This window comes from Dreissena polymorpha, chromosome 8 (assembly GCF_020536995.1).
Source record: "Dreissena polymorpha isolate Duluth1 chromosome 8, UMN_Dpol_1.0, whole genome shotgun sequence".
NCBI lineage: Eukaryota > Metazoa > Mollusca > Bivalvia > Myida > Dreissenidae > Dreissena > Dreissena polymorpha.
Window position 1 is genome coordinate 66,891,592 of NC_068362.1, and position 18,782 is coordinate 66,910,373.

Genomic DNA, 18,782 nt, shown 5'->3' on the forward strand with positions numbered 1-18,782 from the left:
ATAAACTAATTGACTGTTATGAAATAATTTTGTAATTTGCATTTACGACACGTGCTCTAAGATTGTTAATTGGAAAATTAGGTTTATACCCTGTTTGACTCTTTCAATTGAGAACTGCATTTAAACAGATATTGCCTATAATTTCCAAAATCATTATTTTTGCTTTTGTGACAATGGCTCAAACTGCATTTGAATTGAGACGAATATAGTTAAAGGAAAACAAAATAAAACAATATTTCTAAGTGGTAATGTTAAAAAATTTTCAAGTCAATTTGATGCAAAGAACTAGCAAGTGAAGTCCTTTTGAAGTGTGTAAATGTATATTGCATGCAATCTTCCTAACATAAAGAGTGTATTGGTATCAACGGAGTACATGTCATATTGTGAAAACAATTTGCAAGGCCAGTGTGTTGCGCAATATTCCGGAATGGATAGGTGTTAGTTTAATACATATAAAAACACGTGTGTCTTTGTTGCTGATGTGTTTACAAAATAAAAACGTGTTCTATGAATTCCTGAAGAATGATAAATTAAAAATGTTATTTCTTAACGTTTCGACAAACAACTTTTATAATGTGGAGCGTGGTGTTAAAGCGTGACGCGGGTTTCTTAAACGAACTAAATATTATTAACAGTAATTATATAATACAACCATTATACAATACCTATTAATATTTATTAGGCGAATATGTTCTTCCAGAAAGCATTAATAGACCAAGAAATAAGAATTTTGATGCGTTAAATCTCGTTTATTCCCATCATATATAAATTCGAGGTATGTTTATTTTAGTCAATAAGCAATAAGTAAACAAAACCATAGTTGCCATGTGTTTAACTTGATTTCGGTTTTTATGTGCGCTGCTTTGCTCGAAATCCGTGAAAACGGTGTGCAAGTAAGAGCTCTGTTTAACTCTGAGCCTTATAACTTTATATGTATTCTTCTTTTTCTAGTTTGGAGTCCAATCACGTCTTACTGAAAATCTGCCCGACATCGCTCGTAAAGCATTCGCTCACGGAGCTATGTACCAAGGAATTTATGCAATTAAGTCGATCAAATTACTTAACAATATGAAACGATCATTTAAACAAACAGGCGAGAGAAAACCATATTAATTTAAACATCCATGTTGTTTTTTTTCATGGATTTTTTTTAACAGGGATCCCAATTAAACGTAAATGGTTGTAAACACTAATGTAAAGAAGTTCAACTGGTACATAAAAGACAGATTTTTAAGCTGCTTATGGCAATCTGAAAAACATCTGAATTACTTTGTTTTGTAAGCATGTATTCTTGTTCAAACATTTTATTTTTACGGCATTCATGTGTTATGATTCACGCAACGTGAAATTTTGTCCAGGATTTCCGACGTATTCTATGATTTATTCTTAACCTGTAAGATATCGGCACAAACTGTAAGAAAAACTAGCTGTTTATACACTAAAGATGTTTACAAATGTATTTCAAATACTTAAGATATTTGCAAAAAAATTAAGTGTTTACATTCTGTCCAGCCCGTGGGAAAGCCGTATAAAAGCCCCTGAAAACCCCTTTGATTCTGCATCCTGATAACGTTATCTGCTCGTGTCCCGCTCGTTTATGTACATGTACCGGTGTACAGACTTTCAGGGGACACAGATTCGCAGATTTGCTAGTTAATGCTTTGTCATGATTGATTTGAAAATATTAACTCAAGACAATAAAATAACAAAATGTGTACCCATCACGGCGCGTTGGATTTTATACTCGTTTGAGTAAACACAAAAAATAAATCATTTAATATAAAATACAAAAAATGTATTTCACAAATGAAAAAACACTGCACAATGAGGTTAAGGGGCAAGTGTTTCGTTATAAATTTAGGCACCTGCTTTTCTTACTTGTACCGACCCGTGTTCGTTTAGTTTAAAAAAAGATGTATACTTTGCAAACAGTATTGCTTGTATCTCCGAGTAAAATTATGTTTATCTCTATATGTTTAAATAGCAATATCCTGTCTAGAAAGTTATTCAAACTGCAATGTTCGAAATGCACATTTATTAATATTCAACGCATCCCGTTAAATCATTCATCGTTTACAACTACGATGTTATCAGAATTTTTAAAAAGAAATATTATACTCAACCTGAAGTTTTTCGTAAGTCTAACTTTGAAAAATCTCTTGTTAAGTCTTAAATGGGATGGTAAACATTTGCGGGAACGTGATTTAGGACTATGAATTCCTGAAGAATGATCAATTAAAAATGTTATTTCTTAACGTTTCGACAACCCACTTTTATAATGTGGAGTGTGGTGTTTAAGCATGACGCGGGTTTCTTAAACGAACTAAATATTATTAAAAGTAATAATATAATGCAACCATTATACAATACCTATTAATTTTTATTAGGCGAATATGTGCTTCCAGAAAGCATTGATAGACCAAGAAAATAAGAATTTTGATGCGTTAAATCCCGTTTATTCCCATCATATATAATTTATACTCGTTCGAGTTAATACAGAAAATAAAACATTTAAAATAAAATACAAATTTTATTTCAAAAATGAAAATATGTATAATTTGCAAACAGTATTGCTTGTATCTCCAAGTAGAATTATGTATATCTTTATATGTTTAAATAACAATATCCTGTCTAGAAAGTTATTCAACTGCAATGTTCGAAATGCACATTTATTTATATTCAACGCCTCCCGTTAAATCTTTCATCGTTTACAACTACGATGCTATCAGCTTTTTAAACAAGAAATATTATACTCAACCTAAAGTTTTTCGTAAGAATAAATTTGAGAAGTCTCTTTTTAAGTCTTAAATAAGATGGTACACATTTGCGGGAACATGATTTTGACTAAAAGGGACGGAATTCTTTGCCGATACGAACTTCACAACACATAAAATCGTCACGTGTAATTGACACGGTCACATGTTTAGGTCTTATTACTTTTGACGTCAGTACGATATATCATAATGTTCATTTTTCTTTTAGTTATAAAATAACTGTTTACAATTGTCTGATTTATGGTCAGAAGCAATTTTCTTTCCGCCTTAGTGTCATTTCATGTATTATTGCATGTTCAACGAAACTTATTGCACAAAGAGGACACTGTTTCGAAATTACGCTCTACAATAAACCTTGCTTACTAAAAATTTACGGTTTGTTGAAAACGATTAATGTGCCACTGTAATATGGATTTGCAATGCCTTGTAGAAATATTCCTATATTCTTTCAATTGTGTTCTGGTAAATTTAAAGAAGCAAAAATGGGGAAAAACGGGGTTGTTAATTAAGCGAACTTAGTTATTAATTTAATATAAGTGTATAGATTTGCTGGACCAGCAGCAGAGTCAAATGCAAATGGTTATTTATAATGTACCGGAAGTAATAAGGCATGAATTGAGACCAAAAATAATATGCATATACAAACATAAATAAAACATATGAAAGTTTAAAAGCTGTGAAGGAAGCTGCTTATCTTTTTCTGTGGATAGGACTAAAAACTGCAATAAGAGCTAGAAATTAAAAAACTGAGCGCAAAAAGAAACACAAAAGTGCGACAAGATAAAATGTATCTAAGAACGAATATCACCTCAAATCAGATTTGGGGTGAACTGATCAGCAGCTTTCTCACCATTAAACAAGTAACATACATGTAGCGAAAAAAACAACAGCTATGAGCACAAGCTCAAGTAACAAAGCGACAAACAAATCAACTATGAGCAGGCACAGGCAAAACCAATATACTAAAGCAAAAATAAGATAAAGCGCAAAAATAAGGATAGCACAAGAAACCAATGAACAAAGCAAACCAATATACTAAAGCAAAATAAGACACAAAAGCAAAAAGCAAAAAATAAGGATAGCTAAAGCAACCATAACAAAGCAAAAGAAACAGTGTGGCATGCCGCTCCAGATCTGTGTGCCAGGTATGCGCGCCTATGTGACATTGCATGCTGAGCATTTAAATTCTTTGCCATTCCAGTGCGAAATAAAGCTCTTAAATTGATTAAAATTACTTGCTTTTCTAAAGCTTTCTGGCAAAGAATTCCACAGAACTGGAGGCGCATGCCGGAAACTGTTGCTACCGAACTTTGTTGATTTAACCTGAGGAATCTCTAGAAGTTGGAGTACCTGAAATAAGCGTCACGTTTAATAACAAGGTCAATTAAAACAGGGGGTGCCATATTATTTATAATTTTAAAAGTTTCAAGTGCCATGACTCTGATTCTCCTAATATACAGGCTAGGTAGATTTGCTTTTCTAAGTAATTGATCATAGGAAATAATATAATCAGCATATACAAAACGGAGCGCCCTTTCCTGTATTTTTTCAATTTTATTTGTATTACTTTTAGAGCAAAAATGCCAAGATAGAGGGCAAAAACTAAAATTTGATAGAATAAAGGAATGAAAAATGGTCAGTCTACTTAAGCGACAGAGGTTTTCCCTATTCTCTTTAATATATTAAGTTGCTGTGCTGCCTTACTGCATATATTACTAATATGATTATCAAAATTTAAGTTGAGTACATCATCACATTTTATATTTGCATTTCTTATATTAAAAGAGGGATTTCTTGAAGAAGTTCTTTTCCGTACAGCGATGGCTTGAAACTTGTCGGGATTGGCTTGCATACAGTTAAAAGTAAACCAATCTATTAGAATATTGCTCTCTTCTTGTAAAACTTTTACTAAATCTTCAAAATTTGAGGTACAGTACGATAGTGTGTTGTCGTCTGCATAGTTATAAAGTGTACCCTTATGAATGAAGTAAAATATATCATTTATAAATACATTAAATAGAAGAGGCCCAAGTATAGAGCCCTGTGGCACGCCCTTGATAATGTGAGCCCATGAACTTACCGAGCTACCAATTTTGATTTGTTGTTTTCTATGGGACAGGTCAGATGTTAAAAGGTCAATAGAGGATTTGGACAGGCCGTAACATTTTAATTTACATAAGAGAATATCATGAGGTAGGCAATCGAAGGCCTTCGATAGGTCCATGAGAACAGCAGCGACATATTGGTTAGAGTCGAATGCATATTTCCAATCCTCGACAAGTTTCAAAAGAGTGGTTTGGCATCCATGCCCTTTTCTGAATGCACATAAGAATTTATTGACAATGTTATCAAAATGTAATGTAAGTTGATTTGCAAGAACTTTTTCAAAATTTTTTGAAGGAGCTGGTAGGATGCTCACAGGTCTTCAGTTGGACTTTTCAAGGGGGTCGTTTTTCTTGTATACTGGAGTTACCTGTGGTTGCTAAAGTTTATCCGGAAAAATTCCGGTATCAATAGAGTTATTTATAAAATGTGTATAGAAAGGGACCAGCGACTGCGAACCTAATTTAAGTAGTTTAATAGATATTTTATCAATGCCGGTAGCTTTTTTAGCATTAAATTTCTTTAAAATACTTGAAACTGTGGATTGTTCAACGTGCGAAAAATTAAAACAATCTTGAGAGATATTCTGTCCAAGAATTTTATCGATACTAGGATTGTTATTTTCATCAAAAATAAAATCTTTTCCAATATCTTTCGCAACATTTATATAAAAGTCATTGAAAATATCAGCTACTTCACTGTTATCTAAAGTTTTTTGGTTTTTATTTAATATAATTTTACTCTGATAATTTTTTTTACTTATTTGACATATAAGGCTTGATTGTATCCCAAAAGTCCTTAGATTTGCAGCCACCAGTACACATTTCTTGAAAAAAGTTATTGATAGATTTACGTTTCAATTTGTTTACAAGATTTCTGTGTTTTCGATACTGTTCCCACGATTTTGAACTTTTATCTTTAGAGTATTTGTGAAAAGACATTTTTATTGTAGATAGATTTCCTTAATTCTTTATTCATATAAGGTAGCTGAACAGGTTTTCTGTATGATTGTTTATTTATAATTTCAACAACATCATTTTCAAATGTGCTGTACACTGAATCTAAGTTTTCCGAATCACATGCATATCTGCTAATATTTAAATTACAAAGGTCTTAATTGTATGATTCAATATTAAAATTTTTGAAACTCATGTATGTAATTTTATGTTTTTCATTCCTGGGAACAGTATTGTTAATGACAGTGCTTATCATATTATGACAGTCACTAATGCCAGTTGAGAAATTTAAAGTTTTAATACATACCTTTTTACTGTCTGTCAGAATGACATCTAATAGGTATGGTGTACAGCCCTTTTTAAAACATGTAGGATTTTTTTTATAAAATTGGTCAAGTTAAAAATTTCTAAGATATCTGTTAAAAATGTGCTTTTGGTTTCACAGACAAGATCATAATTTAGGTCTCCAATGATAGCATAGTAATCAAAAACACTTATACATTTATCTAAAGTTTTACAAAAGTTTTCAGAGAAAGATATGTTGTTCATACTTGGTGGTCTATATACACAGAAAAAACACCATTTTGATTTATTTTAATTTACTTCATAAATAATGTTTTCTAGATTGTCCGTCTCGAGATCTATACGTCTTCTGGATGGAATATCTGTTCGAATGTTAGCTGCTAACCCTCCCCCATTTATGTCTCTGTCTCTGCGTTCAAATTTATATCCTGGAATTTCGAAAATGGCACTGCGGTAGGAGTTATCTATTTTGGTTTCCGATATATATAAGAGATCTACAAGCTTATCATTTAACACCTAATATACTTTTGAAAATTTTGATTTTAAACTATTCATGTTTAGTTGAGCTACAATAAATTTATTTGAATGCTTTTTTCGGACGTCGGCAAGATCTTCAAAAACAGATGGAATAGTGTTGGATCCAGACGATGAATTTAGGTCAGAGTTTATGGAATAGTCACTGAAGCAGGAATCTGAGAAGTGAAACCTTGGGCAGTCACAACATATCCAAGGGTCTGGTGATTCCGAAAGTTTTATGTATTCGGCCTTAGATATGTCGGCACATTTTCTTCTTCTTGGCGTTCGCTCTACACGATCACGCCAGTTTCTTCGATAAATGATGAGGTCCGTCTCAGGTCATCCACGTCTCCATAGAGCTTCTGGTGGAGGGATATGTCCTGGGGCCACTTTGTAGCTCGCTTATGGTCGTGACGTTTGCATCTTTGGAGGATGTGTTCTGCTGTTTGGTCTTCTGTGCCACACGGACAGGTCGGTGACGGGGCCAGTCTGTATTTCGTATGCATGTGTGCATTGAGTCTGTTGTACCCTGATCGGAGTCTGACCATTATCACTTGCTCTGCCCTGCTTAGGAGATGATATGCATCTGCCTCTTGTCTTGGCCTGGTTAGTGATTTAATGATGGTAACTTTCTCCTTGTAGTTTACTTGCACAGGTGGCTGTTCTAGCTGAGCACCTTGTTTTGCCAGTTGGTCAGCATCTTCATTTCCAGCCACTCCACAGTGTGCTGGGATCCACTTGAGGGTAACGTTTAGGTTGGTGCTGATTCTTTGTAAGGCATTTGAAAGCTGAGGAATCTTGTTGTTGGTAGGGCTTCTAATACAGACATGGCATTTGTAAGGAAGACTACAAAGTTGACAGCTTCAGTCGAGTCTTCAATCATTGAGACTTCTCTGCTCTGTAATTGCTACAGTGTGTTCCGGTTGCTGCATGATGTGTTTCTCGTTTTCCGGATGGGTACAGAATGACGATGCCAGCACCTCCATTTGTGACTGCTCTAGTGGCAGAACCGTCTGTGTAGACATGAGTCCATGCCTCCCTTGGGTATTGGTCATCGATCATGGCAAGTGTGTGGCTCTTTCTGACATGCTCATCCTCTTGTTTACCTGGCTGTAGGTGAGGAACACTGGATCTTAAGGCAACATTTGACAGGTCGTTTTGTAACGGATCTACGATGTCTTCTCTACCAAGGGGAGTGGTGGGGATGGTCAGATCTGTTGCATAGGCCTTGTCGAGCTTCCTAGCTTCGTGTACAAAGCTGCTGCGCTTGATCCGATTTTTGGTATACCCTTTAACTCTGGCTGACATGGGGTGATCCGTGAAACATTTATACTTCTCTGTCTGAAGCAGGATTTTGACAACAGTTCTTTCTTGAAGTGGTTGTATTCCTGTTATATTTTCCATGAAGGCAATTGTTGTGGACTTAATTGCTCCTGTTATAATGCGCAGTGCTTGGTTCTGGATTTTATCCAGAGCCTGGCGGTTGGATTTGGCTGTGGTAGACCATGTGGGGGAACTATACTCTAATTGGGGTCGCACTGTGCCTTGGTAGACTGTCTTGAGTATGTGCTCATTCCCCCCCCCATGTGGTTCCCGCAAGCTTTCGCATCATTGCAAGTTTTCTTCGGGCCTTTCCTTCTGCTTTCACGAGGTGTGGCTTCCACGTTTGCGTCTTGTCAAAGGTGACTCCCAGGTAAGTAGTCTCGTCTGCCTAAGTCATAGGAGTGTCTCCCATCCTCACCGTCCCTGCTTTCTGTTTTGATGACAATGTGAATAGTGTGTTGGATGATTTCTCTTTGTTGATCATAACGCACAAGTCTTCAGCCCATGAGGTAAGCGTGTCTATTGCTGTTTGCATACAGTATGTGACTGTGGTGGCATGCTCTTCTTTGCACCATATCACAACATCATTAGCATAAAGTGCCGCCTTCACTCCCCTTGGCAATTCAGACACAAGGTCGTTGATGAAGAGTAGGAAGAGCGTCGGGGACAGGACTCCTCCTTGTGGGACACCATGCCGTAGAAGGAACTTCTTACTGCTTCTTTGGTTTAAGCTGACTCTTGCCCTTTTGTTGAATAGATATGACTTGATGCACTTCAACATGGTTCCTCCAACTCCATTCCTCATCAGTTTGACATGGAGCCCATCAGTCCAGACTTTATCGAAGGCCCTTTGAAGGTCTATCCATGCTGTCAGGACAACCTTCTGTTCCTGGAAAGCATCTTCAATTTTTTGGGCCAGCTAGGTAGTCTGGTCCTCGGTGGAGCGGAATTGCCGGAATCCAGCTTGTTGTTTTGCAAGTAAGTTGTTCGTCTCCAGATACCACTTTAGGCGTGCGTTTACAATTCTCTCCATTGTCTTCCCAACACAGCTAGTGAGGCTTATTGGACGGTAGCTTCCAGCCTGCTTCGGATCCTTTCCTTTCTTGAGAATAGGGATCACGATGGCCTCTTTCCAGACTTGGGGAGGTTGGCCTTGTGTCCAGCTGTAGTTGAAGATGTCTAGGAGTTTGTGCATTGCTGAACTGCCTAGATGGGTGATCATTTCATTGGTCACATTGTCTGGTCCTGGAGACTTCTTTAATTTCAGCTGCCTGACTGCTGTCTGTACTTCTTGCAATGTCAGGCTTTGGTTAATGCGGTCTGATGTCACATCATCTGTTTTCCTGTCCCTTTGTTCTTTTCTTACTTCTCTCTGTCTTTCTCTACTGACATGGATGTCACTGACATCTTTGTAGATGCTGGCAAAGACATTTGCCGCTTGTTTACCAGTCAGCAGCTCTCCATTCTCTTCCAGAGTTACTAAGCCTCTCGCTTGAACTTCATCGTCATTCAGCTGTTTCGTTAACCTCCACAGCTTCCGGCCATCACGCTCAAGGTTCAGTGATGCTGTTTTGTTTCTCCAGCTCTTTCTCTGGGCTTCAAGTTTGTGCCGCAGGAATTTGGCCTTGGCTCGCTGTAGTGAGAGATTGCTTTCTTGTGAAGGGTTGCTTTCTGCTTCCACCCTGGCTTCTGTCAACACGGTCTGGAGGTCTTCAAACTCCTCACTCCAGTATGGCTTGTAGTCTGTTCTTGCCCCGCGTGGTATCGCCTTTTGTGCTGCGTTCAGTATGCATGCATTGAAGTCTTTCACAACTTTGTTAATATCTCTACCATCCACTCTGATCTCTTTGCAGAGGTCATCATTCAGATGTTTGTATCAGGTCCAGTCGGCCTTCTTGTAATTCCATCTGGGGATGCTTGAGGATGAAGAGGTAGACTTGTTCATGATGAGGAGAACTGGGCAATGGTCGCTTCCTCCTAGTTGATCACAGACTTCTCTCTTGATATGCCCATGGATATCTCCATTGCAGAAAGCTAGGTCAGGGGTCGACGTTGTATGCCATCTCCTGGAGTAGAAAGTTGCCAGATCTTCAGGCCGGTTGATAAGATTAAGCTTGTTGTCATCTTGCCATTCCTCTACTTCCTCTCCCCGTCGGTCATGTGGTCATATCCCCAGCTTTGTGAATGACTGTTGAAGTCGCCAACAACAATGAAGTTAGATTCTTCTGTTGGGATACTGTCTAGGGAAAGAGCCTTGTCATTTGGAGAGTAGAGATTCACAAGCTTCAGATTGAAATCGTTCTTCCTGAGACTCAGAACCTGGAATTCAGAGTCATCCATGTGCGTTTTAGTCTGAACAGCATTGATGTTGTTCCGGACTAATGTCACGATGCCTCCTTTCTTTCTGCTTTCTCTGTCACATCGGAAACTCTGGTATCCTCTGACCTTGAAGGATTTAGCTGACTGCAGATGAGTTTCCTGAATGCAGCAGACATTAATGTCGTGTTCATGAAGGATATGCTCTAATTCTGTCTTTTTATTGAAGAATCCTTCTGCGTTCCAATGCATCATCTCGAAAGGTTGATGTTGGTCTTTTCTCCTCCTGGGCTTGTTGTAGCCAGCTTTCATTCCTCCTCTTCTCTTGGCTTGTTGTGGAATGAAGGAGGGACCCCCAGTAGCTGTGGGTGGACTCTTTCGAGGCTCAGATCCCGGCACTGAATCTCCCTGGAGGGATCCCAAAGACTCAGCAACACTTCAATTAACACTGGTTGATTGTGTAGTCATAGCGATGTACATGACGTCATGGTTTGTTAAGGAAGTGCCAATGGCCTAACGTCTCTGATTTCAACTCCCTGGGTTTTCTGTCGGGGTTACCTAACCCTTAGCCTTTGCCGATCCAACGACAAACCACAAGGCAGTGGTTTCCTACTTAACCCAGTAGGCAGGGAACCTTATAACCCTGGCAACACAGGGGCCATTTTACCCTTTGGCTGGGGGTCTGTTCATGGGCATCAGGGCATTTCCACACACCGTTAGGCCTGGCATGCCGCATGTCTGGGGACAGACCACCTCCGAGTTCCTGTAGTTCAGCCTGAGGCCGCGAGGTGCTCAGTTGACGTGTGTCGCCACTAGGAGGCACTACATAGGACTTGTCTGTAGATAGGCTATGTACTGGCAGTGAAGACTTACGCACTCAGCTTCATTTTCGCTCAGGGCTAGCCAGCGGTATAGGCTGAAAGAGAAGGTGACAAGCACACAAGGCCCAACACTACACACAAGACGCATCAACAGACCATTTGACACACGGCACATTTTATATGGAACCAACTATAACAGGCCTCACATAGAACTGCATGTTGGTTTGAGGCAACAGTTTTTCTGGCATATTTGCAGTTTGAGCTGCCACATACATATTTTTCCTTGGCAACTGGACCAGGGTTTAGAGCTATGTCACCTGCTAATACTAGTAGATAAAACCTGTAGCATGACCGTAGGTTGACAGCCTTGGATCGAACCCGGCGTGTATGCGATAGGTGATAATACATCTCACTGTGTATGTTTATCAAAGAGTTCAAACTTGGAACAATTTTAAATGGGTGCGTGTCAATCATTCTGACCGTGGTAGAAAATAAATGACTTTTTACAGCTATAGTCATCATCTTTATCACAGTTCTAATCGTCATCTAATTCAGCAGCAGTAGCAGACGAATAATACTTATCATTATCATTATCATCAGCAACAGCATTGACATCATCATCGTTATCACCAACATCATCACAATCATCACAGTCATCATCATCATCAGCAGCAGCAGAGGCATCGTCGTCGTCATCATCAACCTCATCGTTTTCACCATAATCATCATCATCATCATTATCATCACAATCATCATCCTCATCATAATTGTGATCATTCTAATAATAAATGCCGTATACTAAGGCTATCATCATCATCATCTTCACAACCATCATTATAATCAGCAGCATTATAATATTATCATCTTCATCATCATCTGCATCATAGTAATCATTATCAAAGTAATATTCATCTTTATATTCATCATCATGATCATTTCAAAATACGGTATCTATAGAATATCCGAAACTTATAATTTACCCATTTTGTAAACAGGTCGCTAAACTCAACGGGGCGTATACGAATGTCGATATTCCGTAGTGTAATCGACAAAGATACAGTCGATTGGTGTATAGCAGATTTTAGTGAGTAACGGATAGGCATTCTATACATAGATGGTGACGTCACTACGTTATTGTCAGTAAGACCGGTGTGACACAATGCACGATAGGTTAAACGTTTTTAATTTTTTTTTTTTATTTATGTTATGATTTATAGTTTTCTGTGAATTGAATACAAAAAGCCTTTCATTGTTAAGTCGATTCATGTTTTTGTTGACGTGTGTCAATATTTACAACTGTTTCTTTTTTCGAAAGCAAAACAAGGTCACGTTATTTACGCACCGTTTTTGTGACGACAGGAAAAGTGCAGACGAATGGTTTCTTGAATTTTGCAGATTTTGTTTGGTAAACATAATGTTCATTGATGTAATATTTTAGTATTGTGTGTCCTTTACAAAACTAAGAATGCTCAGAAACCAAATTGATGCGTACCATATAAAATAAGCATGAAAGCTGCAACTCGGGATTTAGTGAATAACGGACATTTGGTGACCAATATTCAGGAATGTGGGGAGTGTCTCAAAATAAATATAAACTCAATTGAAGTTGTGCACTACACATGTGGTTAGCGTGTGGCTATGATATTAATTAGTGAAAACATCATTTTTAATGAAAAATCATCAAATTATAACGAAACATCGATTTCTCTGAAAGATATTTTATTTTTCACTATCAAATCTATCTATCTATCTATCTATCTATCTATCTATCTATCTATCTATCTATCTATCTATCTATCTATCTATCTATCTATCTATCTATCTATCTATCTATCTATCTATCTATCTATCTATCTATATATATATATATATATATATATATATATATATATATATATATATATATATATATATATATATATATATATATATATATATATATATATAAATATATATATAAAACAAGGTATTCAACTCAAAATGACCCGAATATAGGGTGCATCGGTTTGAACAGCCATTACTTCATCAATTGTGCAGCGATTGCCACGAACTTGGTTTTATTAAACGCAGAAATGAATTTCCTTTCTGGATATGAACATATATTGCAATTATTTTTTACAAATACTATGTCAAATTTCAAGAAATAACACGATACACATGTAATCCGATAAAGACCTAAGCGATCCGGTAATTGCTGAATCAGTGTACCATGAAATTCGCGCTGTAAACAAATGATATTTTTTCGGAACTTTAAAACCGTTGGCATGTTTCATTAGGAAAGACATGTGTCTAATGTTTGATGGTTTAATGGTTTAATTACTTAATGCATGATGTTTAATTTGAAATGAGATTCGAAGTTCTTAGCTATCCGTTATACACCAATCGACCGTAGGCTGTAGCCTTTGTTACAATATCAATGTAAATCGTGTACTGCGCGTAGTGATCTCCCTTTGTCACGGTTCGACAGATAAGATATCGTAGGTGTCCGCCAGTTTGTTCACAAGTTGGAAAGCAATTGTGTGAGTTATTTACGTCAGATATCCTTGTTTAATAGTTATTAATAAGCGGTATTGGTAACGTGTAAATTCTGTGATGCTATAAAAGGAGTTAGCTCATGTAAGCAGCTGTAATGGTGTTGCATAAGTAATGTACAGTAGATATCTGCAAAGCCACAAACTTATGTTCATGCACAATTAATCTTTACTTTCGTTTTCCATGCCCTTGTAATGGAGTTGTTTTATACACGGTGTAGATGCATATCGGTGGCCTCTCTGTCAAAATGCTGCCTCTCTGTTCATTCTCTGCTGCCGCTCTGTTATAAACATGAAAAATGGATGATCGTAATTCACAAAACAGATAAGAAAATCTAAAATTAAAACCTGTAAACACATTTGTGCATAAAAAGAGGTGGTCCATGAGTTGAAGCATATATCCAGCTACAGGTTCACAGTATTCCGCAGGTCCAAACACTTATCACAATCTCTATCAAATGTGGAATGATGATGAGGGTGGTGGAACAATCGTGCATACATGCCACTTTGAAGACTTTTTAACATAGCTTTTCCGTAATATGTCAAATATTTAATGTCAACTCATCGATATCATCTTTATGATCAAAACTTTACATTCAATGTACGTTATATTGTAATTATCGTCAATTTTACTTAAAAAATGCCTACTTTCGCTTTCGTTGTGGCATGGAAAGCCTCTCGATCGGCTCACTTTTTCTGGCACGGGCAGCCTAGTTGTCGATGAACATTGTTCTTTTTATAAGTAAAATGAGCTTAACACTTGTTAAAAGTATTGATAGTAAAAACTTAAATGTCAGAATATTGGATGTAAATATCAAAGGCGAAAGGGGACTTTATACGTAATTATTTGGACTAACGCTTTTGGCTACATATAATCGACGACTAGGCTGCCCGTGCCAGAAAAGTGAGCCGATCGAGAGGCTTTCCGTGCCACAACGAAAGCGAAAGTAGGCATATTTAAAGTAAAATTGACGATAATAACTATATAACATACATTGAACATAAAGTTTTGATCATAAAGATGATATCGATGATATCGATGACATTAGATATTTGACATATTACGGAAAAGCTATGTTAAAAAGTCTTCAAAGTGGCATGTATGCACGATTGTTCCACCACCCTCGTCATTATTCCATCTTCGATAGAGTTTGTGATAAGTGTTTGGACCTGCGGAATACTGTGAACCTGTAGCAGGATATATGCTTCAACACATGGACCACCTCTTTTTATGCACAAATTGTGTACGGGTTTTTATTTAAGATTTTCTTATCTGTTATGTGCTAAAACCTTAACATTGGCCATAACTTTTTAAATATTGAAGATAGCACCTTGATATTTGGCATGCATGTGTATCTCATGGAGCTGCACATTTTGAGTGGTAAAATTTCAAGGAGAACATCATCCTTCAAGGTCTAGGGTCGGAAAAACAAAGTAAAGGGAAGTAATAAGCTGTAAATGGACATAGTTCGAAAATCAAGGGAAGTAATAAGCTTTAAATGGACATAGTTATCTGACCTGCCCACGTATATATTTTTGTTAAATAAATCGAAGCGGCGCAGTAGGCGGCATTGTGTTTCTGACAAACACATTGTGGTAAAAGGTCAAGGTCATCCTTTACGGTTTATGGTAAAAAAAGCAGATTTAAGGGAAGTAATAAGCTTTAAAAAGGGAGAAAATTATTCAATATTTTCAATATTGAACATAGCCACTTTATATATTTGGCATGCATGTGTATCTCATGGAGCTGCACATTGTGAGTGGTGAATCTACAGTCACAGTAGTGGCTTTTAATTATTTGCTACTAAAAATAGAGATTTGTTACAGACAATTATTGTCAAGGGAATTAATTTATATAATTATAAATCTCATATTATATATTTCCTTACCAAGAATTGAAGTGCTTTTCACAGTAACTGTACAGATTTATTATTTTGATTATTTATAACCCAAATGATTGATTTGTCAAAGTTTTTTTTTTAATGAAATAATTATAATTTCTTTGATGTTCTTTACAAACATGTACATACCTGTGGACTTATGTCCATAGATACATGATCAGCTCTGGTTATCTCTTTTAAACCACAGGCCTTGTCAGTGATGTTTGACATGGTCATAATTGACTGTGAGACCCTCCACCCCCCCCCCCCCCCCCCCGGTTGTATTGGACAAAATTCAAGGGAAGTAATAACCTTTAAAGGGAGATGATTTCTATACCTGCCAAATGATAAATAGAAATTTAATTTTATTTCAATGCGTAGCAGTAGGGGGCATTGTGTTTCTGACAAACACATCTCTTGTTGGGTCACTAGGTTAAAGGTCAAGGTCACTGTGACGTCTAAAAAAATTCAAACAAAAATTCTGACAAGCTTTCGCAGCCGAGTGTGGCACCCGTTATGCGGTGCTCTTGTTAAAATTTTATTTCTAATAGATCTATATGTTTTAATTTTTAGTAGACTATTAGCTTTAATAAGTGTGTGAAACTTTTGATTTAGTTTATGTCCAAAGAGCATGAAATGCATTAGTCCAACTTGTTGACACTCTTAAATATTAAGCTTCTTTTTATGCTCCGAAGAAGAGGGGGTATATTGTTTAGCACATGTCGGTCCGTCCACCAGATGGTTTCCGGATGATAACTCAAGGATGCTAAGGCCTAGGATCATGAAACTTCATAGGTAAATTGATCATGACTGGCAGATGACCCCTATCGATTTTCAGGTCACTAGGTCAAAGGTCAATGTCACAGTGACTCAAAATAGTAAAATAGTTTCCGGATGATAACTAAAAAATGCTTAGGCCTAGGATCATGAAACTTCATAGGTACATTGATCATGACTGGCAGATGACCCCAATTGATTTTCAGGTCACTAGGTCATAGGTCAAGGTCACAGTGACTCGAAACAGTAAAATGGTTTCCGGATGATAACTCATGAATGCTTACGCCTAGGATCATGAAACTTCATAGGTACATTGATCATGACTGGCAGATGACCCCTATTAATTTTCAGGTCACTAGGTCAAAGGTCAAGGTCACATTGACTCGAAACAGTAAAATGGTTTCCGGATGATAACTCAAGAATGCTTACGCTTACGATCATGAAACTTCATAGGAACATTGATCACGACTGGCAGATGACCCCTATTGATTTTTAGGTCACTAGGTCAAAGGTCAAGGTCACAGCAACTCGAAACAGTAAAATGGTTTCTGGATGAGAACTCAAGAATGCTTAAGCCTAGGATCATGAAACTGCATAGGTACATTGATAATGACTGGCAGATGACCCCTATTAATTTCATGTCACTAGGTCAAAGGTCAAGGTCACAGTGACTCGAAATAGTAAAATGGTTTCCGGTTGAGAACTCGAGAATGCTTACGCCTAGGATCATGAAACTTAATAGGTACATTGATTATGACTGGCAAATGACCCCTATTAATTTTCAGGTCACTAGGTCAAAGGTCAAGGTCACAGTGACTCGAAACAGTAAAATGGTTTCCTGATGATAACTCAAGAATGCTTACGCCTAGGATCATGAAACTTCATAGGTACATTGATACATGACTGGCAGATGACCTCTATTGATTTTCAGGTCACTAGGTCAAAGGTCAAGGTCACAATGACAAAAAACGTATTCACAATGGCTGCCACTACAACTGACAGCCCATATGGGGGGGCCGGCCCCCTTCTCAAAAAAGTGTGTGAAATGTACGTTTTAAGTACGTTTTGCGTGTGTTAAACATGGCGGTATTGGCACTGCGTTTTATGTGCGCTTTTTCTTACCGAGTGAGTTTTTAACAAAAACAAACAAGAAAATGTGCCCTTTTTGTGGATAAATGAGCGCTTTATGTGCGTTAAACGTGCGCTTTTTATATGTGCGTTTTTGACTGCCATTTATGTGTGTAAAATGTGCGCTTTATGTGCGTTAAACGTGCGCTTTTTATAAGTGCGTTTTTGACTGCCATTCATGTGTGTAAAATGTGCGCTTTTAAGTGTGTTAAATATGCGCTTTTCGTGAGTTAAATGTGCGCTTTTATATTTTAAAAGCGCACATTTAACTCACTTAAAGCGCAGTTATGACCCACATAAAAGCGCACATGTGTGTTAAATGTGCGCTTTTATGTGCGTTAAATGTGCATTAAACGTGCGCTTTTTATAAGTGCGTTTTTTACTGCCATTTATGTGTGTAAAATGTGCACTTCTAAGTGGGTTAAATGTGCGCTTTTCGCGAGTTTAATGTGCGCTTTTTTATTTAAAAAGCGCATATTTAACTCACTTTAAGGGCAGTTATAACCCACATAAAAGTGCACATGTGTATTAAATGTGCGCTTTTATGTGCGTTAAACGTGCGCTTTTTGCAAGTTAAATGTGCGCTTTTTTATTTAAAAAGCGCACATTTAACTCACTTTAAGCGCAGTTATAACCCACATAAAAGCGCACATGTGTGTAAAATGTGCGCTTTTAAGTGGGTTAAAACTGTGCTTTTCAGCGAGTTAAATGTGCGCTTTTTTATTTTAAAAAGCGCACATTTAACTCACGTTAAGCGCAGTTATAACCCACACAAAACGCACAATTTACGCTTATGAATGGCAGTAAAAAACGCACTCACAAAAAGCACACATGTGCGTTAAAGGTGCATCTTTTGCCTTAACAGTTGATTCAGTTATATTCTGTTAAAAGTTTTTTTTAACTCAGATATGCAATAAAAACCAATAATTATATAAACATATATATTTGTGTATTTTAATAATTACAAGATAATTCAATTTTATACTTTAATGTACACCAACATTTTTTAACATACATGAGTAATTAAATATCAATGGCAATTTGATGAAATAAATATTAACATAATTTGATTATCAATAAACAAAAAATAATAGCATACTATAATAACATGTACAGTATATACACACGAACAGCTATATACATAAGAAAGATGCATATCAATCAAGGCCTGTCAGCATTTCTTTGAGGCGGCGGAGTGCAGCTCTCATCTTTCTCTCCACGTCTGCCACCAGCCGGTTAAACTTCTTTGCAACTATTATACTGTCATGGCCTTTGCGCGATGCGTCTCGTGCATGATCTCATTTGATCAGGTCCTGAAATATATTTTATAATGTAAGTGTTGAATATTGCTGTT

General features: G+C 37.0%; 1 protein-coding gene across 7 annotated transcripts in view; it reads left to right on the forward strand.

Moving 5' to 3' along the window:
- The first annotated feature begins 13,536 nt into the window (after nt 1-13,536).
- LOC127841515 (uncharacterized) overlaps nt 13,537-18,782 on the forward strand; it is a 186,309-nt gene continuing 181,063 nt past the window's right edge. For 5 of the 7 annotated variants that reach the window (XR_008031045.1, XM_052370393.1, XM_052370388.1 and 2 more), the window contains exon 1: nt 13,570-13,631. The gene's annotated coding sequence lies outside the window, so the exon portion shown is untranslated. Of the gene's footprint in view, nt 13,632-13,711; nt 13,729-18,782 lie in introns of those variants that run through there. The other 2 variants (XM_052370390.1, XM_052370389.1) reach the window with 2 other exon arrangements.